Source organism: Saimiri boliviensis, chromosome 8, assembly GCF_048565385.1.
Source record: "Saimiri boliviensis isolate mSaiBol1 chromosome 8, mSaiBol1.pri, whole genome shotgun sequence".
Taxonomy (NCBI): Eukaryota; Metazoa; Chordata; class Mammalia; order Primates; family Cebidae; genus Saimiri; species Saimiri boliviensis.
The window spans coordinates 82,341,213-82,367,505 of NC_133456.1; the positions used below are offsets into that span (position 1 = coordinate 82,341,213).

At 46.6% G+C, this 26,293-nt stretch overlaps 1 long non-coding RNA gene across 2 annotated transcripts in view; it reads right to left on the reverse strand.

Annotated features, from left to right (window-relative positions):
- Positions 1 to 356: 356 nt before the first annotated feature.
- The window catches only part of LOC101048318 (uncharacterized), a 44,402-nt gene continuing 18,465 nt past the window's right edge, over positions 357 to 26,293 (reverse strand). Inside the window, exons 1-3 of one of the 2 annotated variants that reach the window (XR_012518668.1) lie at positions 3,804 to 3,858; positions 2,332 to 2,464; positions 357 to 1,009 (exon numbers count right to left, since the gene is read on the reverse strand). This is a non-coding gene — a long non-coding RNA (uncharacterized LOC101048318). Of the gene's footprint in view, positions 1,010 to 2,331; positions 2,465 to 3,803; positions 3,859 to 26,293 lie in introns of those variants that run through there. The other variant, XR_165334.3, reaches the window with a different exon arrangement.

A 26,293-nucleotide genomic window follows, 5' to 3' on the forward strand; every position in this document is an offset into this window, starting at 1 on the left:
ACTTGTTCTGTATTTAAATTCTTATTTAATCAAAACTCATTTCCAGGCTTCTCACTGCTGGTCGTAAACACCAGGCTCACATACACAGGTCCACACTCACACACAGGTCCACATTCACACACACAGGTCCGCACTCACACACAGGTCCACACTCACACACACAGGTCCACACTCATACACATAGGTCCATACTCACACACAGATCCACATTCACATCCACAGATCCACACTCACACACACAGGTCCACACTCACAGACACAGGTCCATGTTCACATACACAGGTCCACACTCACACATAGATCCACATTCACATGATCCACACTCACACACACAGGTCCACACTCACACATACAGATCCCGCATCTGGCTGATTTTAATTAAGGCTCAACCTGAAATAAAATGGCTCCAGCAGGGAATAGGATGCTTCTGAGAGATTCTGAGGACAGGAGGCAAGAGACTTTGTTTTATTTGGTATTGTTGGTCCTGACAGGCAGGGTCAAGTAGAAGAATGTGAATGAATGAAGCCTGCAGAAGAATTAGTCTAGCAAGGGAGCCCCATTTCTGGGCCAAAACATATGGCCACCTGTAACCAGCAGCTAAAGGTATTGGACTTTACATACAGAGTTGCCCAAACCAAGTGTAAGGGCCTCAGTGAGCTGCATGCTAACATTTTATTGCTTCCCAAGTCTGCTTTTCTGGAATCCTGACGTCCCCTATAAAGAAAATCAACACTGTGGATGGTCTCATTTTAGACATGAACGGAATGGACCTAAAGTCTGGCTACTGTCTGAGGTGGTGGCTGTCCAAAGGTTCCATAGCGGTGCCAAGGAAACATGGCTCAGCTGTGTCTCCATGAGGAGAAGGAAGTCCATGCTTCTGCCCATGGGGCCTTCTGGGCTCCTGGTGAGCTGTCACTTCCTGTTCCAGGAGAGTTTGATGGGTGTTGGTGCAGCAGCCAACTCAGGAGCCAATGGAGGAGATGACGACACCCAGAAGATCGGAGCAGGGCTGGGAGCGAGGAGGGCAGAGTTTAATGCTTTTGAATGATGAATTTCTTCCCTTGGAGACCTAGTAGGTAGTGTTATTTTCCCGGGGATAACCTGTCCCCACAACACCTGCTTTGTCATTAAAGGATGATCCACTTCTGCCAAAGAAGAACTTGAAGGACAGGCATGTAAGACACATTAAATGACAAAATACAACCTGAGAAACACAGACAAGTGAGCAAACTCGGTTCATTGAGCCAGGGGGATTTGGATAAACCTCACAGAGAAGGGAATCTCTGGTGACCCCCTGAAAGCCCCAGCAAAAGGCTGAATTGGGGAAGAGTTAACTCAACTTCCACCTCTCGGGTTCAAGAGATTCTCCTGCCTCAGCCTCCCGAGTAGCTGGGATTACAGGTGTCTGCCACCACGCCCAGCTAATTTTTGAATTTTTAGTAGAGATGGGGTTTCACCATCTTGGCCAGGTTGGTCTCGAACTCCTGACCTCGTGATGCACCCGCCTCGGCCTCTCGAAGTGCTGGGTTAATGGGCATTTCTTGACGAAATGATTTAAGCTCTGAAATTCTGTTGCTTGCGGCCCCAGCAGAAGGCCCCTGGAGTCCCTGGTTTGGGACAGGGCGAAGTGTCCCTCAGGCGGTCTCCTGGCTTCGGCTCCTGAGCAGCGAGGGCAGCCAAGGGGACAGCGCTGGAACCCATGGCTGGGCGGGGAAAGCCCGACACGCGGCCGGGGCCCAGGGACTCTGGGGTTCGGGGGCTCGGGGGCTCGGGCGCGAGCGTGTCTCTGCCCCACACCGCCCACAGCGGCCTTGCGGGCTCTGGGCGCACACGAGGGACAGTGCGGGGCCCCCTGGCCCGGCCCCGCCTTTGCCCCCCTGGCCCGCAGGCCCCGCTGCGCGCGCCGCCTTCTGCAAGGATCACCCGCGCCGCGGCGCCATACCTGGCCCTTTGTCACCAGCTGCCAAAGAATTCAGAAAATCAAATTTATTTCCTGATTACAGCCGGAGCGCCCCTTTGTGCACAGGGGTCTCTTTAACTGTTGAAACTCCAGCAGACATTGTGCAGGCCTTTATGGCGCAAAATAAAAGCCGCCCGGCTTCTTGCCCGGCCCCCGCCGCCCCTCCTGGCTCCCCTGACTTCCAAGCCCCTGTGGGAACCTGGGAGGGACCTTCTTCTCTCAATAAAAACGCTTACGAGCCCGAAGACATTGGGGCTCGAGTGTCTTGCCAGCTAAAGGGGATAAATCAATGGGCATCTTGAGTTCGGGGAGGGGGTGTATTTCCCTTTTTCTCTGGGAATGAATAGATGAATGGTAACTCCGTTTCTTACCAGCCCAGCGCTGTCCCCAACTCGCCTGGACAAGTCCAGTTTCATTCTTTTCAGCACGACTAGCTCCTGCGTGCTGCAGAAGACTTGGGCGGATCTGAAAGCGCCTCTCGGGTTGTAAGTAGGTCTTCCGCACCTGCAGATGAAAAAAAAGATGTTACTATTATCTTCCTCGATGACGTTGACATTGCCTGAAAAGGAATACAAAACATTGCCTTGCAAAGATTTTTTAACCTTTCTTTTCTTTCTTTTCTTCTTCTTCTTCTTTTTTTTTTTTTTTTGTGATTCTGCAGGGAAATAAATGTATGTCTTTCATATTTTTGAGAAAACTAAAAAGAGAAAAAAGGCAATCTAGAGTGGGTACAGCTCACAGCATGTATTCCCACACTTTTTGAACACTCATAAAGCAACGAATAAGAGAGAGGAATAGGCACAAATCTACTAACCCATCAATATCAGCCCAATAATAAATGCTCCCTTGAAAACAGTTACAAAGGCCATCATAATTTTTACTCTCATTATAAAATATTTAGCAGCATAATTTGAATGATATAGTCATGGAAGAAAACTGTATTGGAAGAATTAGCTCCATTAATTGTAAATTATACATGCTATAAGGCTTTTGCAAGCTCTTAAGAATAATAATATATATATTTGTTATAGAATAATAATTATTCTTAGCAATCTATATATTTAGCGCTTAGGAAGGATTTCTTTTCACCATCTCTTTTTTTTTTTTTTTATCGTGAGAACTTAAGGTACCACTCAGTCATTCTGTGACTAAAGCAGGTGATTATAAATCAACGCTACGTTTGCTAACAAATGGTATTCCTCTTTATACACATCTGTGTGTCTCCTCACACACAGGCATGCATGCACACACACACAAAAGTGCTCGGCCCACTCAGCCTCCCCATAATTTCACAAAAGAGTGACTCTAATGTTTTCTGCCTCATGGGGAGCCGGTGGGCACGGCAGTGAATTGGATACCTACACCAGAGAAGGCCTGAGAGGCGTAATCAAATAAGGGGACCACTTGAACTGAACTCCCAGCAGGAGCGGGAGGGAGGCCTTGAGAGGTTATACGTAGTTTTTATCCAGCCTCGCAGGAGAGAACCAACTTCCTGCTGCTAGAAATTTGTCTGCAAATTTTTTCCTCATTCAGACGGAGAGCTGGGGTCCCGGAAACACCGGGTTGATATGATAACTTGATTAAGTCTGGAGACAGATGACACGGGAGCACCAAGTGGACTCAAAGGAACCTGTGCTCTCCTCTTTAACCTCTCCTTGGGAGCCTACAAATTCTATCTATTAATGTACCAGCCTCCCGGCATCGCACAAAGACGTTGTCTGCCTACATGTGTGTCAGTCATTTGCAGGGGCCTTTGTGGAATTCCCACCACATTTTCATTTCTCTTCTTTATTTGAAAAAATAAAATTTAAACTGATGGGCTTGACAGAGGTTCACAGTCTGCCTCCTCCCAAATCGCTTTGAAGGTATAAGTCAAGTTCATCAGCAAAAGCGTTCAAAAAATCCTTGAAATGAGCCTTGGGCAGCTGGGGCATATCCAGGAGAGAGAAACTGCAAGGAAGAACTGTTTAGAAACCACATCCTGTAAAGCATGCATGGAAAAACCAGGGATTTGCCTGGAGAAGAGAAAACACAGAGAGGATTTGAGAGCTGAAGAAGTGCCAATGGGAGGAAGGATGAGAGTTTGCTGTGGGTCTCGGGACAGAGCCCAGGGAGAGACAGGCGTTCACCAAGTGCCAGTAAAGTGCCTGGATGAAAAACGGGCCACGTGCTGGAGCCGCCCCCGCAGATGTGAGGAAATCAGCAGTGTGGCCACAGCTGCACGAATCACAGCTGCCTCTCCTGATGTCTCATCCAGGAGACAGGCGGCCATTGAGAAGCTGGGAACCTCAGCTCCAAATACTGTGGGTTTTTTAAATTTGGGGGTTAATTGACAAACAATAAGTTTTGTATTCACCACCCCAGTCAAGATATAGAGCATTTCTACTGCCCCCCGAAAGTTCCCTAGTGCCCCTTTCCAGCCCATCACACCCCACTCCACCTCCTAGGCAATCAGTGTTCTTTTTTTTAAGAGACAAATTCTCACTCTGTTGCCCAAGCTGAAGTGCAATATCAGGGTCATAGTTCTCTGCAACCTGGAATTCCTGGGTTCCAAGTGATCCTCCTGCCTCAGCCTCCCCAGTAGCTAGGACTATAGATGTGCACCACCACACCACCTAGTTTTTTGGTGTTTTTTTTTTTTTTGTAGAGATGGGGTCTCTAACTACCAGCCTTAGGCAATCCTCCCACCTCAGCTTTCTAAAGTGCTGGGATTCCAGGCATGAGCCACTGTACCTAGCTGGCAATTGCTGTTCTGATTTCTATCACTCTCAATTAGTTTTGTCTGTTTTTAGAACTACATTTGCCCAGCATAATACAGTATGTACTCTTCTGTGTCTGGCTCCTTTTATTTAGATGATGCTATTGAGATTCACCCATGTTGTCTGCTCATTTTTATTGCTGAGTGTATTCTCTAGGAGAGCAAGACACAGTTTGCCCACTCATTCTTCTGCTGATGTGGATTTACGTTGTTTCCAGTTTGAGGATATTGTGAATACAGCTGCTATGAACAGTCTGATAATATTTTCCATTTCTGAGGCATAGGATTAGGATATATTCCAAATGCCATTTTAAACAAGGCTGCAAAGCAAGAAAAGACTGAGGTCATGAAAGGTGTCATCTTCAGTCAAAACTGCGAAGAGTTTCTGGGACTTGTCAGTTTCTAGCTATTGTCCTCACCTTCCCCAGACAGCACAAGTTGCATTCTTGTTTCTCTCACTGGTGGGCAGAAGGCACATACTGAGACTGATCCAGGGCATCCTGGGAGTCTTCATGAGCAAGAATATCCATCTGAGCAAAATGGGTATTGGCATCCTTCCAGCTTACTCAAAATATGTGTATTCCCATCTACCAAGCTCCCACTGTGTGCTGGGCCTTGTGAGTGCACAAGGAGCCATAGGGCGAGAGAGACGAATCTGATATCAGAGGGCTCGGTCTTTAAAGTGCTTGCAGCCAGGGGCAGTGGCTCACGCCTATAATCCCAACACTTCGAGAGGCCAATGCAGGTGGATTACCTGAGTTCAGGAGTTTGAGACCAGCCTGGCCAACATGGTAAAACCCCATCTCTACTAAAAATACAAAAATTAGCCCAGCATGTTTGTGTACACCTGTGATCACAGCTACTCGGGAGGCCGAGACTTGAACGCGGGAGGCAGAGGTTGCAGTGAGCAAGACGGTGCCATTGCAATCCAGCCTGGGCATGAGTGCAAGACCCTGTCTCAAAAATAATATATATAAATAAATAAAGTGCTTGCAAGTCTAGAAGGAGAAATTTAATAAGTAATAAAGTATGAAACCGCAAGTCAATCTTCAACAAACAGTTGAGAGTCACCTGCTGCACTGGCTCTGGGCTGATGCTGATGTGGTGGGGAAATGGATAGACAAACACAGAGAGAAAGTGAAGCCCACCCCTCTGAATCATGGGAAAAGAAAGAAAAGAGCCTCCCACTCCGGGATAATGAGTCCCCTTTAGGAAAGAGGATATCCGGCCAAGGGAGAGGTTGGATTTAGATTTGGAACAGGCATCCCAAACCCCAGACCTGCTGCATCACCTTGGACACAGAACCTGTCTCTGCCAGGTGTCCCCATGTGTCCTTATCACTTGACTTCAGGTGGCACTAAGGCTTCCGAGTCAAATCAAAGCCATCAGAACACAGAATGTTGGTGCTGGAAGGCCCTTTAGAGTTCATGGTTCACTCCATCCCAAGTACAGATGGCGAAACAGAGTCTCAAGCTAAGGGAAGTTACTGTCTCAAAGTCACAGGGTGAACATGTTTGTCTCTAACTACAGTTAATATTCTACTGTGTCAGTCTGTCATTTTTTATAAGTTCTTATTATGTAATGGAGAACCTTTATTTATTCATGATGTTAGCATTGAAGGGATGAGATTAGCACATTCCCTGTAGTCTCAGCAGGTTAACCAGACTTTACCTGTGAGCAGCTGTTATATTTGGAGAGACACATCTTTAATCCAGAAGTTATCTAAACTTTATAATAAAAACAGTAGATCATGTTATAATAGGGCCTTACATGATTAAGACTCACTCATCTTCTATATCAAGTTGTTTATTTTTCTAATTGTTAGGCTATGGCACCATCTTGGCTCACTGAAACCTCCATCTCCTAGATTCAAGCAATTTCTCTCACCTCAGCCTCCTATCTGGGACTACAGGTGTGAGCCACCACACCTGGCTGATTTTTTTTTAATTTATTTTTCTTTTCTTCTCTCTCTCTTTTTTTTTTTTTTAGTACAGACAGGGTTTTACCGTATTGGCCAGGTTGGTCCTGTACTCCTGACCTCAAGTGATCTGCCCACCTCAGCCTCCCAAAGTGTTGGGATTACAAGTGCGAGCCACCGCCCCTGACCTATCATTTTTCTATTCACAGGTTTGACAAATGTTTAATCATAGAAAACTGTTTAAACAACTTTATATTTATTCTGCTTTTTTTCTATGGAATAAAAAACTTCATTACTTTGGACAAACCACTATACCCTATAAAAACACTGATGTATATTACATTACTGCAAAGTGGGGGAAAGTTGTGAATATATTGAGTTTCCATACTACCATCCAAATGGTCCTTGACAAATTTGTTTAAAAGAAAAGAATGAATTTGGATTTAGGCAAATTTGGCAGGAATGCGTTCAAAATTAATTTACGAATTAGAGGAAATAAAAACAGCAATGTTCATGATTCCTGCTTTGTAGTTTTTTAGTAGTCATAAAAATTCTAAAACACTCTATACATACAAAACATTTTATGTTTTCCAAAACACCTTTATATGCATTCTTTTACAGGAACTCTTGATAAATGGCAACGTATATGCTACCTCCCTTTTGCAGGTTGAGAAGACAGAGGCTTGTCCATGATCACACAGCTCGTGGTCCCCACCCACCACCCCTTCCCCAAAGAGCAGTATGGCACCATGTGATAGTCCCACAAAGAAACCAAGAAAACTGGAGGAAGGCATTAATATAGTAGCTCTTTTGGCGTTGATTTTAAGATCTGTGATCACAGAACTTTTTTTAGACATAGGATATTCATTTCTATAGGTCTTCTGCCAGAAACGGTTAGCTACATAATTTGTGGGTTTTATTTGCTGTTTACTGTTTTATTTGCTATTTAGTGTCATTCTAGATGAAGAAAACTTAAAATTTTAAATTATTAGCATGAGTTTTACAATTCATCTTTAACTGTATAGTACCGTTTTAAATGCAAATGTAAGAACATTTAACTCCTATGCAGAATCACCAAAAATGCAGAATTTTTATTTTGTAGCGTGTGTGTGTGTGTGTGTGTGTGTATTATACATTCTTTTCAGAACAGTAAAAGTGCTGTACAAAACTGACCCGGCTGTTTTCATTTATCTTGCTAATACACACACATTTCTCAACCCTCTGTACCTTTGGCTTATGTTAGGCTAACTGAAAGGACAAGAAGCTATGTATCGTCCTAGCTCTCTCTTTCCTTCTCTTGCCATTTTCTTATTTTATTTATTTATATATTTATTTATTTATTATTTATTTATTTTGAGATGAAGTTTCGCTCTTGTTGCCCAGGCTGGAGTGCAATGGTGCGATCTCGGCTCACCACAACATCCGCCTCCCAGATTCAAGCGATTCTCCTGCCTCAGCCTCTTAAGTAGCTGGGATTACAGGCCTGCATCACCACACATGGCTAATTTTGTATTTTTAGTAGAGACAGGGTTTCTCCATGTTAATCAGGCTGGTCTCTAACTCCCGATCTCAGGTGATCTGCCTGCCTTGGCCTCCCAAAGTGCTGGGATTACAGATGTGAGCCACCATGCCTGGTCCCTTTTGTCATTTTCAATGGATCTGTTTTGCTAACATAAGGACATAAGGTGAGTAAGAAAGGATATAATGGGATTCTTTGATCAATTGTGCTTCTTAGACTGCCACTGTCTTTTTAAATTATTATTATTTTTTATTCTTTTGTTCTGGTTTGCAAAGAGTGCCTGGCTTCTCAGGGCCATCAGTGCCAGCTTACTCAGGTGTGGGCAGAGCATGCTTACCTCCCTGAGTCTCGAGGAACTCTTGGGCATCTGGAACCCACTGGACTCCTGTATTTCTGGGCATGGATCAGGCTCTGTACGAATGGCATAGCAAGGAACTGCAGCTATGTGACTCCTCTGCACCACTGTCTCATTGGGCTTCACTCACAAAACAAGGTTCAAAGACAAAATGATCAAGAATGTCAAGACAGTGACAGAAGGGTATTAAACCAAGCACGTGACATTTCTCAGCACAGAGTCCTCAATAACAGAACTCCATGGACACATGCCAGAGTCAGCGTTGAGTATGCCTAATCTAGAGGCTTCCAGAGTACAGATGTGGCCAGGCACGGTGGCTCATGTCTGTAATCCCAACACTTTGGGAGGCTGAGGCAAGCGGTTCACCTGAAGTCAGGAGTTTGAGACCAGCCTGGACAACATGATGAAACCCCATCTCTACTAAAAATATAAAAATTGGCTGGGTGTGGTGGCGAGTGCCTGTAATCCCTGCTACTTGGGAGGCTGAAGCAGGGAGAATTGCTTAAAACCCTAGAGACAGAGGTTGTAGTGAGCTGAGATGGCACCACTGCCTTCCAGCCTGGGCGACAGAGCAAGGCTCCTTCTTAAAAAAAAAAAAAAGAATACAGATGTATCTCTCAGACCTGAACTGTGGCTGAACTTCTAGATAAATTCCAGGGTGGAGCACCTTCCTCACAACATCCCTAAAATTGATGGGACTCAGTGAAGCCTAATCCCAGAGGGAAGATGGAACTGCTAGTACTGCCCCACCTGAGAGCCATGTCCCTGTAGCTGGGTGACTTGAGGATGAGGAAGAAATGGGGGAGAGTAGAAATCAGCTGGACACAGCCAGAGCACAGTGGAAGAAGTCTTGTCAAGAAAATGCTATTATGATCAGAAATTAAAGGGGGAATCCAAAATGTTATTGTAACCTAGCGATGTTCTTCTTTACCCACAAAATAATGCTTTAAAGAAACTCATTGCTGAAAATATCTCTTTCAAATACACATTTACACAATCCATTTAATACAAGTCCTGGAATAACTGCTGTGTAATAGAAAGAGTCAAGGAAATCTAACTTCCAGTTACAGTTCTGATTCCTTCTTGATGCATCTATCCATCTATCCATCATCCACCCATCCATCCATCATCCATCCATCCATTATCTATCCATCCATCCATCCATCATCCATCCATCCATTCATCATCCATCCATCCATCATCCATCCATCCATCCATCACCCGTCCATCCATCCATCATCTGTCCATCCATCCATTATCTGTCCATCCATCCATTATCCATCCATTCATCCATCATCCATCCATCCATCCATCCATCCCTCCATCCATCATCTATCCATTCATCCATCATCTGTCCATCCATCCATCAGAAGACTCTGGGCAGGTCACCTAACTTCTCTGAGCCTCAGTTCTCTCATCTGTAAAATGGGAATAACGATTCCTAATCCAGAGGTAGGGTCCTTGTGAGAATGAAACTACAGAATGCATGTAAAAGTGAGTTGTAAGCTGTAAATCACTGCACATATGAAGGCATGTATATTGCATTGGCACGTTGGTATGCTGTGTACAAACATTATATATCACACACGGATGCCATCAGGAAATTCCACTCTGGGGCAGAGTGATTTACAAAGCCTGCTCAGAAGTGGAGTCAATTAAGGTCAGCTTTCTATGTTGCTAAACAACAGGGGATTCTGGGTTCAGTAACGTTGAAAGGCAGGCCCAACACACCCCTTGAAACTGGGCTTTTGAGAGGGTTCAAAGGAAGGCGAAACAAAAGCCCCTCTTTGTGATGTTTTCACTCTTCCTTCATTGTCCCCTTTCACCCTCCAAGGGCCTTCATGTAAAGAAAGAGGCTGCTAATGTGGCGAGTGGGAGTTTGAAATTGTCCTGGGCCAACAATGTTGGCACATTCTGCAGGGCCTCATTACAGAATCATCTGAAATGCTTGAGAAGTGTTTCCCACTCATTAGCATAAATAGCAGAAAAACTCTTTCACAAACTAAGCAGGTTCCATCTGCCCCAGTATGTCCTCACCTTGACTTCAAATGGCCAGTCCCTCCCCCAGCACAATACAGGGGCGCCGGCCTCCGAGGCCCCAAACACCCCACTTCAGAACAGCATTCAGCGAAATATCAACACGGTAACCTGCATGTTTATTCATTGGCCAGCCCCCTCCTTTTAATGGAGTCCCTTCCCCATTGTGGCCACTTGATTCTTTCACAGACCTAAAAGGGACAGGGAGGGAGAGGCTTCCTTTCGAAGCTGTTGGGACCCTTAGCAACCCACACCTTGTGAGAGGGTCCGCTAGGCTAATTAGGTTTGTTCTGCCTTTTTGGCCCAGGCGTATTTTGTCAGGTATTCTGCTGTGAGATTAAAGAGTCATTAATCACCCAGGCCTGATGCTGACAAGGTGGCTTTTACAATGAAGTCCACTTCTCTGGTGCTGGCTGGAGCTGAGGCCGGATCTGTTTTGCATTACATTGCAGAAGAATGTGATGTGGGCTTCTTCCCAGTCAGCCTCCCAAGATACCAACTTCTGGGCCCCAGGTCTTAAGGAGACTGGTGCCAGGGACAGAGATAGCATCTACTTTGAAGGCAAATGATGCTCATAGCAGCTGGGTGGAGTCTGTTGGGTTCCAGAAGGGCAACTCACAGAATAAGGGTAGAGCCTGACAGAGTCAGACCTTAGTCCCCAAGCTTTTTAGCAAAGAAAGCCCAGAGGCTTAGAAAGGAAGGATACTTGCCCGAGAACACACAGCAAGCCACTGTGAGAGCCAAGATTAAAACAGGGCATCTCATCACTGTCTGGCCACTACCACATCTGAATCCCAATCTAAGCTTTTTGTAACCCTTTTCAACATAATAACTGTTGCAGTTGGCAAATCAGAGGTCCTGCACTCATCAGAGAAGAAGGAAAGTCAATCCCATTTGTCAAGCACTACAAAAGGTTATGCACTGTGCTAGTCTGCATACAATTGATTCCATTTAAATGCCATTTTCATAGGATGACTTGTGAAGGGGCTCGGCTCCCATTAGTTCTCACCCAACGGAAGAGTTTTCCTCATAAGTAGGCATTATCATCCCTAGTTTTACGGGCAAAGAAGCCAAGACACAGCAAAGTTAAATAACTCATTCACAGTGGATATTCTTTCCTATATTAGAATGCCATTTGAAAAGATGAGTTCTCTAAATCTAAGTGTTCTCATGAACTTTTATTATTACTGATGTAAATCATAAATTTACAGCTTAGGTACTGGGCCAGGCATGGCATATCTGTAATCCCAGCACTTTGGAAGGCTGAGGCACGGTGGATCACCTGAGGTCAGGAGTTGGAAACCAGCCTGGCCAACATGGCAAAACCCCGTCTCTCTCTAAAAAAAAAAAAAAAAAAAAAAAAAAAAAAAACTTAGGTCAGTTATCAAAACATCAGATTAACAGAATATCACAATTTGAGATATTGAGATGAAAATGAATGTTTTCCTTTCATCTCAAAAATCTCAAATTGTGATAATGCCATCTATCTCTGCTGATTTTTCTTGCTGTCCTTTCATCTTTTATTCTTTCATTAATTTAGCAAACATTTATTGAGTAACTACGACGCCACATGGGGATGCCCAGATTTTAAAAACATAGCCAGATGCCCTTTTCTTGTGACATTGCTGGAAAATGAGCTCCTCACAAATGAGAGAGTACACCAGAAGGAGGAAGACGGCCAGGCGCGGTGGCTCACGCCTGTAATCCCTGCCCTTTGGGAGGCTGAGGCGGGCAGAGCACCTTAAGTCAGGAGTTTGAGACCAGACTGACCAACAAAGAGAAACCCTGTCTCTACTAAAAAAATACAAAATTAGCCAGGCATGGTGGTGCACACCTGTAGTCACAGCTACTTGGGAGGCTGAGGCAGGAAAATCACTTGAACCCAGGAGGGGGAGGTTTCAGTGAACTGAGATTGTGCCGCTGCACTCCAGCCTGGGCGACAAAAGGGAAACTCTGTCAAAAAAATAAAAAAGAAGAAGAAGGAGGAGGAGGAGGAGAAGGAGGAGGAGGAGGAGGAGGAGGAAGACAAGGGCTATGGGAGACAGGAGCTCCAACATAGAAGGATGGTGAAGGCAATTCCCGGACGCTGCAGGGGACTCCAGAGGAAGGCTGTGTGCCCAGTGGGTAGGGAGGGCAGCTGGCCCACACTGCTGCAAGGCACTCCCTTGGGACAGGCTTCAGCAGAAAGACAAATTCAATAGGAGACCTGATCATCTAAATCACCATGGAGGAGATTGAGAACGTTGGCAGAATTCTTTTTTGTTTTGGAGACGGAGTTTCGTCCTTGTTACCCAGGCTGGAGTGCAATGGCGCGATCTCGGCTCACTGCAACCTTCATTTCCTGGGAGAACTTTGGCAGAGTTTGAACCTTAACTATTACTTTATACAATTAAAATAAAACAAAGGGACGCATACCTGTAATCCCAGCACTTTGAAAGGCCGAGATGGGTGAATCATTTGAGGCCAGGAGTTAGAAATCAGCCTGGTCAACATGGCGAAACCCCATCTCTACTAAAAATACAAAAATTAGCCAGGGATGGTGGTGGGTACCTGTAATCCCAGCTACTAGGGAGGCTGAGGCAGGAGAATCGCTTGAACTTGGGAGGCAGAGGTTGCAGTGAGCCAAAATGGAGCCACTGCTCTCCAGCCTGGGCGACAGAGCAAGACTTCGTCTCAAACAAACAAACAACAACCAATAATAATAAAAAACAAAACAAATGGACAAACAAGACAGTTACTAACTCCAGGAAAGGAAAAGCAATCACACTGACCTGCAAAGCTCAGTGATAAATCGAATTTATATTTTCATATGTAAACAAAGAATGATGAATAAGCGACATTAACGTATAACAATACTGGGAAGATACGGAGTGAAAGAGTGTGCATATGAGGGGAGGCCACCACACAAGAAGAGAAAGCTAGACTCATCTTTCATGGTGGGAATTCAAGATTTAATGCTGAAAACTAAAAAATCGAAACACAGGAACACAAATATATTAGGGACAATATTTATGGAACTATTTGACTCTCCAAATTATGTGGATGGGTAACTTTGATAAATACAGAAACTCAAGAAGTTATTGATGAATTTAATTGCTAAAGTAAGACATTGTGTTTGTTGTCTGGGGTTAACAATGTCCCTGGGAGGCTGTCAGGCCAAACTGAAGCTTACCTGGGATGCTCTGGCACTTCTGTGGGTTGCTGAGAGGTGGACAAGAGGTAAGGACGTTCGCAGGGGAGGGGAGGGGCGATGTCTTGAGTGGATGCAGCTGTGAAAGGCAGGGGGCATGAGGAACTGGTCTTAGAAACATTGACAGTCTGGAAGCCAGAAAAGGCGGTAGAACGTTGGGGAGATAATCCTGGTCCTGTCTAGCGAGAGAGACAGGACTCAAAAGTGAGCCTGAATCAGTCCCAGTCTGAACCCCAGCTGCCGTACTTACTAACCACATGATTTAACTACTCTGAGCCTCACTTCCCACATCTATAGAAGAGAAAAGTAATATCTCCCACACAGGATTGGTTTTATACTTGATTCAGACACACTTATAAAAGCCTCCGCTACTAAGCACTGAATGCATCTCAGGCACTGAATAAAACCAGCCCTCAAACACACCATCGGTGGAAGCAACACGGTCGGTAGTACTTCTTGTTTCTTAAAAGTATAAATAAGTGTGGAGATCATCTATTCAAGTCTACAGAATGACTCAACAACAGAAAGAAATGAGAACAAGCGTGCATGTAAGGCAAACGGCTTTAATGGGCGATTGGACTGCATCTTCAAAACCTACCTGCAGATGCCAGAAATTTCATTCAGGGACTAGCTGCGTAGTGGGATTGGTAAACTGGATACAAGCGTTGAGTTGTTCTGTAGATTTGAACATCAGAAACCTACAGGCAACTGACTGTTTAATTCTCCCGGGTCCTCATCCCTGAATATCTCTGTCTCTCTTTCTGTCTCTGTCTGCCTCGGGCCCAGAGACAATCCTTCTCCTTTCCCGCTTTTTCAAACGTTGCTTCTTCCCTCTCCCTGCTCCTCTTCAATAAAACCCTCACTAAACCCCAGTCCTTGCCTCTCTTGTCATTAGTCGATGCACAAATATTAGTCTATACTACTAAGTGTGGTGGCTCATGCCTGTAATCCCAGAACTTTCGTGGGCTGAGGCAGGCAGATTATCTGAGGTGAGGAGTTCGAGACCAGCCTGACCAACATGGTGAAACCCTGTCTCTACTAAAATACAAAAATTAGCCGGATGTGGTGGCACATGCCTGCAGTCCCAGCTACTCCGGAGGTTGAGGCAAGAGAATTGTTTGAACGCGGGAGGAGGAGGTTTCAGCGAGCTGAGATGGCGCCATTGCACTTCAGCCTGAGCAAAAGAGCGAGACTCCGTCTCAATAAATAAACAAACAAACAAACAAATAAATAGTCCACACGAATATTTGTCCCAAAGACTTAAGAATTGTTTTAAAAGATTTAATGTTTCCATAACAAATAAAAATTGGAGTCAGCCTTAGGAAAAATATAATCAGAGGCTGCCTTCCCAGACTTTCAGGGAGTGGAAATGGGTGGAAAGGGAGTTTTACAAAAATCAGTATAAATGATATTTACTTGTAGTATTTTGGAGGAGAAGCAGGTGGTAGAGGAAAGGAAGAAAATGTACCTGAGCAAGAGAGGAATAATTTAGAAGCTGCCACGTGGTAAGTGGGACTCTTTGAGGAGAATACTTCATTTTTTGCAGGTTTGACAAGAAGCTGATGGAGAGAAGTCGTGACTGGACTTACACCTGTTTTTCAAGGAGGATGAAAAATGCTGCCTGCCTCCCTGAGCCCCGCTGCCAGTGGGTGGAAGGTTGGAAGGGCTCTGTGGCACCGGGGGGACCACCCTGTGCAAAGTCTTTATGCATGATCTCTAAGCTGGAGGGTAATAATAGTACATCTTACACCAACGCTAACATGATGCATCCGTGAATCATAGATAATATTTACTGGGCACTTGCCATGGGTCAGACACTGTATTAAGTATTTTGCAGGCAATCCTTATTAAATTGTCACAGCAATTCCACAAAGGAATCTCTATGACGTTCTGATTTACAGATGAGAAAAATGAAACTGAAAGAGGTGGCCACTAGCCCAGGTAAAGCTGGGACTCAGACAAATGCAGGCTTTTCCTGACTGTGGAGTCTTACTTCTAGGGCGATTTTTTTTTTTTTTTTTTTTTTTTTAAGACACAGTCTCACTCTGTCGCTCAGGCTGGAGTACAGTGGCTCCATCTTGGCTCACTGCAACCTCCGCCTCCAGAGTTCAAGCGATTCTCCTGCCTCAACCTCCCGAGTAGCTGGGATTACAGGTGCCCGCTACCACGTTCGGCTGATTTTTGTATTTTTAGTAGAGTTGGGGTTTCACCATGTTGGCCAGATTGGTCCTGAACTCCTGACCTCAGGTGATCCCCCTGCCTAGGCTTCTCACAATGCTGGGATTACAGGCATGAGCCACCACGCCCAGCTATAATTTTTAACAAGTAGTGATTTGTGTGTGTGTTTCCTGAATTTTCACAAGCTCTCCACAGTTAGACAGCGGAGTTACACAGTCCTGCCTCAGGGGTTTCTATAGGACAGTAAGCAAAATGCTACCTGAAAATTAAGTCTCTTGCTGTATTTTGCGAACGCCAAAATACGGAGATGATGCTGGGTGCCCTAGACGGACCTTTTAAAGTAGCCCAGGAAGGAAGAGTGATGAGAAATTTCTCACAGCCTAGGAGGGGCACTCTGGAGTTTTGTTGGTAGAGGTGGCAGGGCCTGCCAGGCCTGGCTCCCTGATGTCTCAGGAAAGCCACCTGTGGGAGGGCTCAGGAGTCCTCAGCCTCCCCCAGGACCCGTTGTGGGGAGCAGAGGAGAGGGCCTCAGTCATGAAAGGAATTTAGTTCCTCCACCTGGAAGAGGATGGGAGCATAAAGGATTTAAGGTCACTTTAAACAAAAGAAAGTGGTGTTTCTCCACAAATAAATTTACGTACTAAGATATAGACCCGCTACAAAGCAGGTAAGTAGGCGATCCCCCAGCCTCTCACTTCTATGTGCTCAGCCTACTGGTAGGAGCTTGGCTGGGTGAGGTCAGGGGATGGGCATAAAAAGTTGATAACGCCCAGTTTCCCCTTCATCTGCTACACAGAAGAAAATGATTCTTCACACTATCAAAAACTTCTCCCCCCACCCCACCTCTGGCCCGGGAATAATCTGCTGAGCTCCCCTCCTCACCCCAGGAGTATCCACCACGTCATGTTCAAGGAGCCTTCAAATCCGTCACTGTGTGGGGGGAAAGCATCTGTTCAGCTGCACTGCCAGGGCCCAGCCAGAAACTTTCTCCAAAGCTACCTCATTTCCTTCCCCCAAAGCTTGAACATTTGTAAAAATAAGAAAATAACTTTTTTTAAAAATAGGCTTATCAGGCCGGGCACGGTGGCTCACACCTGTCATCCCATGACTCCGGGAGGCCGAGGCAGGTGAATCACCTGAGATCAGGAGTTCAAGACCGGCCTGGCCAACATGGTGAAACCCCATCTCTACTAAAAATACAGTAAATTAGTTGGGTGTGGTGGTGCATGTCTGTAGTCCCAGCTACTTGGGAGGCTGAGGCAGGAGAATCACTTGGACTCGAGAGGCAGAAGTTGTAGTGAGCTGAGATCGCACCACAGCACTCCAACCTGGGCAACAAGAGCAAAACTCCGTCTCCAAAAAAAAAAAAAAAAAAAAGAATAGACTTATCTGACCCTGCAATCCCCATAAGACACCCCTTTATACATTCTCATTGCACCTTCCACTTCCGCTTCCCATCACCATTTGAACTGACCTCTTTATTTGCATAATTATTTGCTATTCATCTCCTATGTTAGAAGCTCCATGAAGAGAGGGACTAAGCCTCATTCCCTGCTGCATGCCTACCACGTAGCACAATTTCAGGAACACAGTGCTCAAGTTATACTTCCTGAGTGATTGAATGAACCATGGTCGAATGAGCGTGGAACAATCAGAGCTGGCAAAACCTCCGCGATCACACAGCCCAGTGGCCTGAGGAGCCCACGCTTAGTGAGGCTCAACAACCGCCCAAGATTCCAGAGAGAGTTGGTGGTCAAGCCTGTGCTAAAGCCAAGGACTCCAGACAGATCGCTGAGTGACTTCCTTCTTCTGACTCTATCATTTGCAGTCTCCAGATTCATCACACACAGACCAAGACCAAATTCCCACCTATTCATACAACCACCTTGTCCTTCCTTGATGCTCTCCAGCTCACAGGCTTCAGTATTGTCACAAGTCCCTCTTATCTTAGTTTTTGGTGCCTTCTGTCCCCTAGTCTCAGTCTTTCCAATGCCCAAGAAAAGATTATGGCTTTCTCTCTTATTGCAAAGAGTTTCGTCTTTTAATATTAGAGTTGAAGGCTTTAAGATTCATCCTCATTCAGCAGATGTTCATTGAGTACTCACAGGTACAGACACTGTTCTAGTGCAGAGGGTAAAACGATAAAAAGAAACCAGCAAATAAATTAATTTCAGGTAATGACAAGGGCTAGGAAGAAAATAAAATATGGTAAGGAGTTAGCGACTGGGGTGCTATTTTTGATTGGGAGTTAGAGAAGACCTCATGTAAGCTGAGGCTGAATTGGAAGGAAATGCCAGCCTGCAGAGTTCTTGGGGACAGTATTCCAGCATATGGCCCAGAGGAACTGGCCAGTCTCCAAGAGCAGAGCGCAGGAAGCTTGTATGGCCAGTGAGGTGGGCAAACAGCACCTCACAGAGGTGCTAAGGATAACGAGATTTTATTCTTTTTTTTTTTTTTTTTTTTTTTTTGAAATAAAGTTTCTTTCTGTTGCCTAGGATAGAATGCAGTGGTGTGGTCTTGGCTCACTGCAACCTCTGCCTCCCAGGTTCAAGCAATCCTTTTGCCTCAGCCTCCTGAGTAGCTGGGATTACAGGTGCCTGCTACCATGCCTGGCTAATTTTTGTATTTTTAGTAGAGATAGGGTTTCACCATGTTACCCAGGATGGTCTCGATCTCTTGACCTCATGATCCGCCCACCTCAGCCTCTCAAAGTGCTGGGATTACAGGCATGAGTCACTGCGCCTGGCCAACAGGATTTTAGTCTATGGGTATCAGGGAGCTGCCATTGGAGAATTTTAAGTAGGAGAGCAATGTGATCTTTTCACATTTTGAAATGACCACTCCGGCCGCCATGTAGAGAATGGCTTACGAGTGGGGAAGAGAGAGCAGGGAGACAAATCGAGAGGGTGCTACCTTGGTCCAGTCCGGAGAAGAGTGCTCAGGACTAGGCAGGGAGCAGGAAAGCAACGAGGGGTGCCTGGCTGTGGGATGTGTTCTAGAGGTGGAGCTAACGTGTCTTGCTGATGGACTGGATGTGCGCTGCAAAGGACAGAGAGGAATCACATAAGGCATTTTTTTTATTTTTTCTTTTGTTTTGGCTTGTTTTTTTGAGATGGAGTTTCACTCTTGTTGCCCAGGCTGGAGTGCAATGGCTCAATCTCGGCACACCGCAACCTCCGCCTCCCGAGTTCAAGTGATTCTCCTTCCTCAGCCTCCCGAGTAGCTGCGATTACAGGCATGTGCCACCAAGCCTGGCTAATTTTGTATTTTTAGCAGAAATGAGGTTTCTCCATGTTGGTCAGGCTAGTCTTGAGCTCTCAACCTCAGGTGATCTACCCACCTCGGCCTCCCAAAGTGCTGGGATTACAGGAGTGAGCCACCATGCCTGGCCAGCATCCTTATTTTTAAAGCTGCTTAGACTTGGGTCTTCTCGTTTGGTATACTTATGTTTCCCACATGGCTCACATTTTCCCCTTCCAGCACAAAAACTCCTTTATGGAAACCATCCTTACTTATCCATTCATCCTGCTGTGTGCTAGGCATTCAGTGGAACATGGTGAAGAAACAGATCCGTCTTCATGGGTCAGATAGACTGGTGTGGAGACAAACATCACACAGGTGGCGAATAAACATGTGATTACCAATTGCGATGTGTGCGCCTGGAAGGGAAAGCGTGGTGTGCAATGAGAGAACCGGACAGAAAGACAGCATTCCCATCTGATCATCTGAGAAAGCGTCTCTGACGAGGGCACATTTAGGCTACAACCTGAGGCTGGGCATGGTGGCTCACACCTGTAATTTCAGCACTTTGGGAGGGTGAGGTGAGTGGATCATCTGAGGTCAGGAGTTCGAGACCAGCCTGGCCAAAATGTTGAACCCCCATCTCTACTAAAAATACAAAAATTAGCCAGGCATGGTGGCGTGCACCTGTAGTCCCAGTTACTCAGGAGGCTGAGACAGGACAATTGCTTGAACCCCAGGTGGTGAAGGTTACAGTGAGCCAAGATCTTGCCACGTCACTCCAGCCTGGGCGAAAGAGTGAAACTCTGTCTCAAAAATAAATAAATGAATAAATAAAGAAACAAAAATGAACTACAACCTGAGAGATGAGAAGGAGCCAAATGGACAAGAGAATGGAAAGTAGCATTTCAACCAGAGGGACAACCAAAAAATGCAATGTTTGCTTCCACCTCCTTTTTTTGTTGTTGTTTTTTGAGACAGTCTCACCCTGTCACCCAGGCTGGATGGAGCACAATGGTGCGATCTCGGCTCACTACAGTCTCCACTTCCCATGTTCAAGCGGTTCTCCTGCCTCTGCCTCCCAAGTAGCTAAGATTACAGGCGCACACCACCAGCTTGGCTACTTTTTTTGTATTTTTAGTAGAGACTAAAAATACAAAAATTCACCATGTTGATCAGGCCAGTCTCGAATTCCTGACCTTAAATAATCTGGCTGCCTTGGCCTCCCAAAGTTCTGGGATTGCAAGAGTTATCTCCTTCTTAAACAGAGGCTCCTGAGCATCACATATCCTTTTCCAGACAACCTAGTGCAGTCAGTCTGGATCTTAGCTGAGAATCCAGGACACGGAAGGGGGGTGTTTGCTGCTTTCACTGAGCTCCCAAGGTTGCTATATCCCTAATGTCTCTCTGCACCAGCACTGACCACCCAGATCCACTATGCGTGAGTCATTAACAAAGCTTTAGAGCACTTCTGCCCCAGCCTCAAGCAGGCAAAACCAAGAACAAGGGACCCTTTCCCTCAGTTTGTCCAGGCAGGCCTTTTTATTGATTAATGTATTTACTTGTTTGTTTGTCAGGCACCTTCAGATTCTCCTTTTTTGGGGAGAATTAATGCTGGAAAATAGCACTCAGGGCTTCCCTTGTACGTCTTCTACTGCCCTCCTTAGTGGCTCATCCGTGGTCAGGAGAACTGTGTTTGGAAGCTCACGCCTGTAATCCCAGCACTTTGGGAGGACACGGCAGGCAGATCACCTGAGACCAGGAGTTCAAGACCAGCCTAGCCAACATCGTGAAACCCCATCTACTAAAAATACAAAATTTAGCCAGGCGTGGTGGCAGGTGCCTGTAATTCCAGCCACTCGGGAGGCTGAGGCAGGAGACTATCTTGAACCGGGAGGCGGAGGTTGCAGTGAACCAAGATCTTGCCACTACACTCTAACCTGGGTGACAGAGGGAGACTCTGTCCAAAAAAAACTAATCACAGAAAGACTTAATCTTGTCTTGGCAAGACATCAACATGGTATAGCAGAGATGTTCACAGACAGAACTGGATTTGAATCACATTTCTTCCTGACCAATTCTTTGACTTTGGGCATGTTACCTTAATCTCTCTGAGCCTCAGTTTCCCCAGCTGTAAAATAAGGATGATAATATCTACCTTCCCTGAATGAATAGTGATTAATTGTGAGCCACACCTAGCCTGATTGTATAGTGGATACTCAGGAAATGGCTCTCCTCCTTTCAAGGCCTGGCTCTTCAGCTGGGTGATTACATCTAGCCAGTGAACCTCAAAGAACATTTCAGTTAGGTCTGCAAGCAGTCCTCTGGCCGCTGGAAATCTATCATTAAGTCAGTAATGGCTTCAGGCTGCTCAGGTGTGTCAGAAGAAGTTGCACTCAGCTCACCTTACCTCCTACCCGCCCCATCGAGGCAAGTCAGAGGAGTCAAGGAAAGCTATAGTAATAAAAAGCCTTGACCATGTGTAGAATATTGAGCAGTTCCCAAAGTGCCCTCACCCTCCCCAACACAGAAGCTGACGTTATTACTGTTCCCATTACAAAGGGGATGAAGAAATTGAGCTTTATAGGAGAAGTGATATACTCAATGTCTCAGAAGTAAGTTTCAGAACCAAGCCTCAATGTCAATTGTTGTTTTTTATTTCTTTGAGACAAGGTCTCACTTTGTCATCCAGCCTGGGCCGTGAAGATCGGAGCTCGCTACAGCCTTGACTTGTGAGGCTCAAGTGATCCTCCCGACTCAGCCTCCTGAGTAGCTGGGATTACAGGCACGTGCCGCCACGCCCAGCTAATTTTGTTTATTTTTTATACAGATGAGGTCTCACTATGTTGCCCAGGCTCGTTTCAAACTCCTGGACTCAAGAGATCCTCCCACTTTGGCCTCCCAAAGTTCTGGGCTTGCAGGAGTATGCCATGACACCCAGCCTCTTAGTGCCAATCTGTAAACTCAGTGTTCCTGCCACATCACAGTATCCTGAGCTGTTTCGTCTTGGAAAAATTCACCACCAGCAGCCATCCTGACATCCTGTGACCGACTTCTTGTCCAAAGGAACAACTTGGCTTTGACCTTTTAAAAGCCTTCCTCATGGTTTCAAAATGTGTGGTAGCAGGCAACAGAGAAACTGTGGCTGATTCCTTAACTGGAGTAAAGCAGCAGAAACTTTACTCCAGAATAGCCCTCCCTGCCTCCTACCCTCCCCTGCCCAGTTCTGCCATCTTTTCTAGATGGATGGTAACTGCCCACTGGCTGGTCTCAGGACAGTCTGACTTTACTTTGGGGCTGTGACTGGCATTTCTTGTCTCTGGCAATGAGTAGTCACAGGTAACAGGCTACCTTTTTGGTAAATAACAGAGATGGGATCTCACTATGTTGTCCAGGCTGGTCTCAAACTCCTGGCCTCAAGTGGTCTTCCTGCCTCAGCCTCCCAGAGTGCTGGGATTTACAGGCATGAGCCGCTGTGCCCAGCCATCGGGCCACTTTGGAACCCTCTCGTTCAAACTTGCAACCTTTTCTCTAAGTGTGGAAAGAATCTGTCTGGTTTTGGTCTGGGTTTGGTTTGGGGTGTGGTTTGAGGGTAGTGGGCACTGGGTGATATGGCTCATCTAGTTATCCAAGTCTGTCAAAAGGTAAACTAAGGCCCACTCTTCCCTATCTTCAGAAAAGGACCAGCCAGGAAAAAACGGTAAATAGGACTCTCTCCTCAGAAGGCCAGGAAGGACCTCAAGCAAAGCTCTAATGGTTACCTAATTTCTCCTATGCAAAAACAGAGTGTCTGTTAGAGCTGGCACTCCTCATTCAACAACCTCATTCCACGCAATGGGAGACTGGAAAATAAAGAGGAAAAGGCCACACAGGTTAGCAGAGGCCGGGCTGGCACCCAGGCGCTGGGACTCCCAGTTCCTTTTTCTCACTGAACCATGCAGTTCACTCATGGTCCCAGGAGTGTTCTGTTTCGATGTGCCGGGTGAGTTCCACCCGAGCCGCCACTTCCAGAAGGGTTGCACTGTCATGGTCTGTGTCACACACTTGAATGATAGAAACCTGTCTACGCGGTTCTGATGCAGGCAGTGCTGCTTCCACAAGGGCTCTCCAAAGAGGCCTCGGCTGGGAGCGACCACGCCAAACCTGCCCTGCGATTCCCGCAATAACCTTTTGAGTCTTCCCAGCCCATGAGATCCCTGGAACGTGTGAAGGAAGCAGGACAGCAGCGTGTTGTTTTCAGTAACTCTACTTGGCCCCTCATCTCCCCTCCACCACTATTTTCTCCCCCCTCCTCTCCATCCCTCTTCTAGTTCCCCCTCTATTGCCATCACCATCCCCTCCACTCCCTCTTCCATCTCCTCCACACCATCACCAGCACCATTCAATCCCTGCCTCCACTTTCTCCTTCTCCACCTCCCTCAGCCCCTCCCAGCCTCCTTTACTTCCTCCTTCACTGCCTCTGCCACCTCCACCACCTCCTTCATGTCTTCCACATCAATACTACTAATGCCCCTCCCCTCCAGCACCCCACTGCCCCTACCTCCACGTCCCCTGCTAGAACTCCCACACCAGCCCCACTGCCCCAGCTCCGCTTCCTCCTCCAGCAACACCTCCAGCTGCTCCTCTCCCCACTCCTCCCCCGCGGCCCACACTGCCACACCACCTCCGGCAGCAGCCTTGCCACCACTTAATTTGTGGCATTAAGACAGGTCTTCTAGGCTGGGCGTGGTGCCTCACACTTGTAATCACAGAGCTTTGGGACGCCAAGGTGGGTGGATCACGAGGTCAGAAGTTCGAGACCAGCCTGGCCAACACGGTGAAATCCTGACCCTACCAAAAATGCAAAAATTAGCTGGGCGTGGTGGTGGGTGCCTGTAATCCCAGCCACCTGGGAAGCTGAGGCAGGAGTCTCACTTGAACCCAGGAGGCAGAGGTTGCAGTGAGCCAAGATTGTGCCATTGCACTCCAGCCTGGGCGGAGACTCTGTCTCAAAAGAAAAAGAGATAGATCTTCTAGCCAAATATGCCTCTAAGAACTTGATGCTTCCAAAACAAAACAGGTGATCAGTATTTCAATCTATAGCCAGAGTCACTGAAATTTAATATACATTTCAAATGAACCAGGATAGACTCCTATTTTCACGCATTTTGAAATTGTTTATCTAAACACACACACACACACATGCACGTACACATGTTCGAGCACACACACACACACACACACACACACAGGGGCAGGCTCCGCACACGGGCTCCTGATTGCTCGCTCGCTCTCTCACCAGAAGACCATAGGTACTCTGAAATGAAGCAAACAATGGTGGCCTTGTACAGGAGCCTGATATTAATAGACGATTCCTTTTGATTTCAGCCTGGAAACATTGGCAGCAAACCAACGTTAGAAAGGAGGGACTGTGCAGCAGAAGTTTTAAAGAGAGAGGGAGAAAAAAATCCGGCCCAGCTTTGATCAGAAGGGTCTGAAGATGAATTGTGGTCATTTCACAGGTCTCTGGGTGGAGGTTAATGTCATTCTGAGACAAGGAAACTGGGGGCCGGGGGTGGGGGCGCGGGAAGGAAGCTGAGAAGAGATGAACTTTCCGATGAAACAGGGCCACCTCACCAAGAGGATCAAAGCTGCTCGCCATGCAGAGGCGAATGAAGGATTATTCACTTTCTATTTTTTCACGCCTGCAGCACACATGGGGATCTAATTGGTCGGGATGCAAAATACATACAGGCAGCCCCCGCAGCAGGACAGAGCCCGCTGGGGAAGCTGGTGTTTGCCTGCTGCAGCTGCAAACCATTAAATGCAGGCTCTGCACCCTGCCCCTTTAACTGCTCCTCTGTGCGCTTCCCTAACTCATGGGATCCTCCAAGCCTTTCTGGTCTCAGAGGTGAGGAACTTGATGGCTGCCAGGCAGCCCGCGGGGATTCAGGGAATGCAGGAGAATGAGCCTCGAATAGGGTGACACTCCGCCTGTGCAGGGTGGGGCCTCTGGGCTGTGGGGAGGCCGGGACTCTGGCCCCCGGGGTGGTATTGCCTCCATTCTAACCCACACCACCAGGGGAGATGCCAGACCAAAGGGAGTAACACAAAGTGAGGGCCTGAAACCCCACACCACTGCGCATGGTGACCTTAGGCACATTACTCAACCTCCGACCCTTCATTTCCTTGCCTTTGAAACCAGGCATGTGCCTAGCCCACAACACAGCTGGAAGGGCCCAAGGACTTCGGGACTGTTGACTAGTGGGGGGAGTGCCTATTGGTTATTGTCATGGACCACATCCCTCCTTAAACCTCCTCTGACAACTTCTCGATCTACTTTAGGTCCAGTTTCTTCCAATTCCCTTTTCAGTCTTCTGACCCTCCCTTAACAGAGAAACCTTCCCTGCTTGCAGAGGTCCACTGGATTGTAGAGTCCTCACTTGCCCCACTGAAGCCCGCTAGTCACTCACCCCAGGCTCCCATCTTTTTCTCAGCTGTCATCCTTGGGCACATCCTCCTGGCTGGCATTGCCCCCTCCTGTCCCCCAATGCCTCCTTCTCCACCGCCAGTTATCCACATTGATGAAGCTATAAAACGCAAGCCCACCCATTCCTAGAGCCCACCCTCTGCTGAGAACTCTGCAGCAGTGTCCTGTCGCTTTCAAGATAAATCCTGAGCCCCTCAGCTCTGCTCCCCTGTCCCCAAGCCCCCAATGTCCTGTTCACAGCTGTCTCTTTAGCCAGGAATGCCGTCAGTCTTCTTCCAGTCTGCAGCATTCTGCAAGATACAGTTGAGGTGTTGCCCCTTCTGGTGTCTTGCCTAATGCCAGACAATGCCTCGGCTAAGCCTCATACATGTGTTTCCATATTGTCCTGCCTTGACCACACGGAACTGAGATCATGGGCTTTCCCAGATCTCCCCTCCACATGAAGGTGAGCTTTTGGGAGACAGGAATACGTTCTAACTCATCTTTGTATTCTCAGCACGTAGCACATTTAACAGTGCCTGGAATATAGTGTGTATTCAGTAACTGTATTGTGAACTAATTCATGGCTATCAATTGTTATTTGTCTCTCTGCCTAAACTGTCCAATTAAGTTGAAAGCAATTTGGAGCACGGGGAATGTGTCTGACTCATTTTGTATTCTGCACAATGC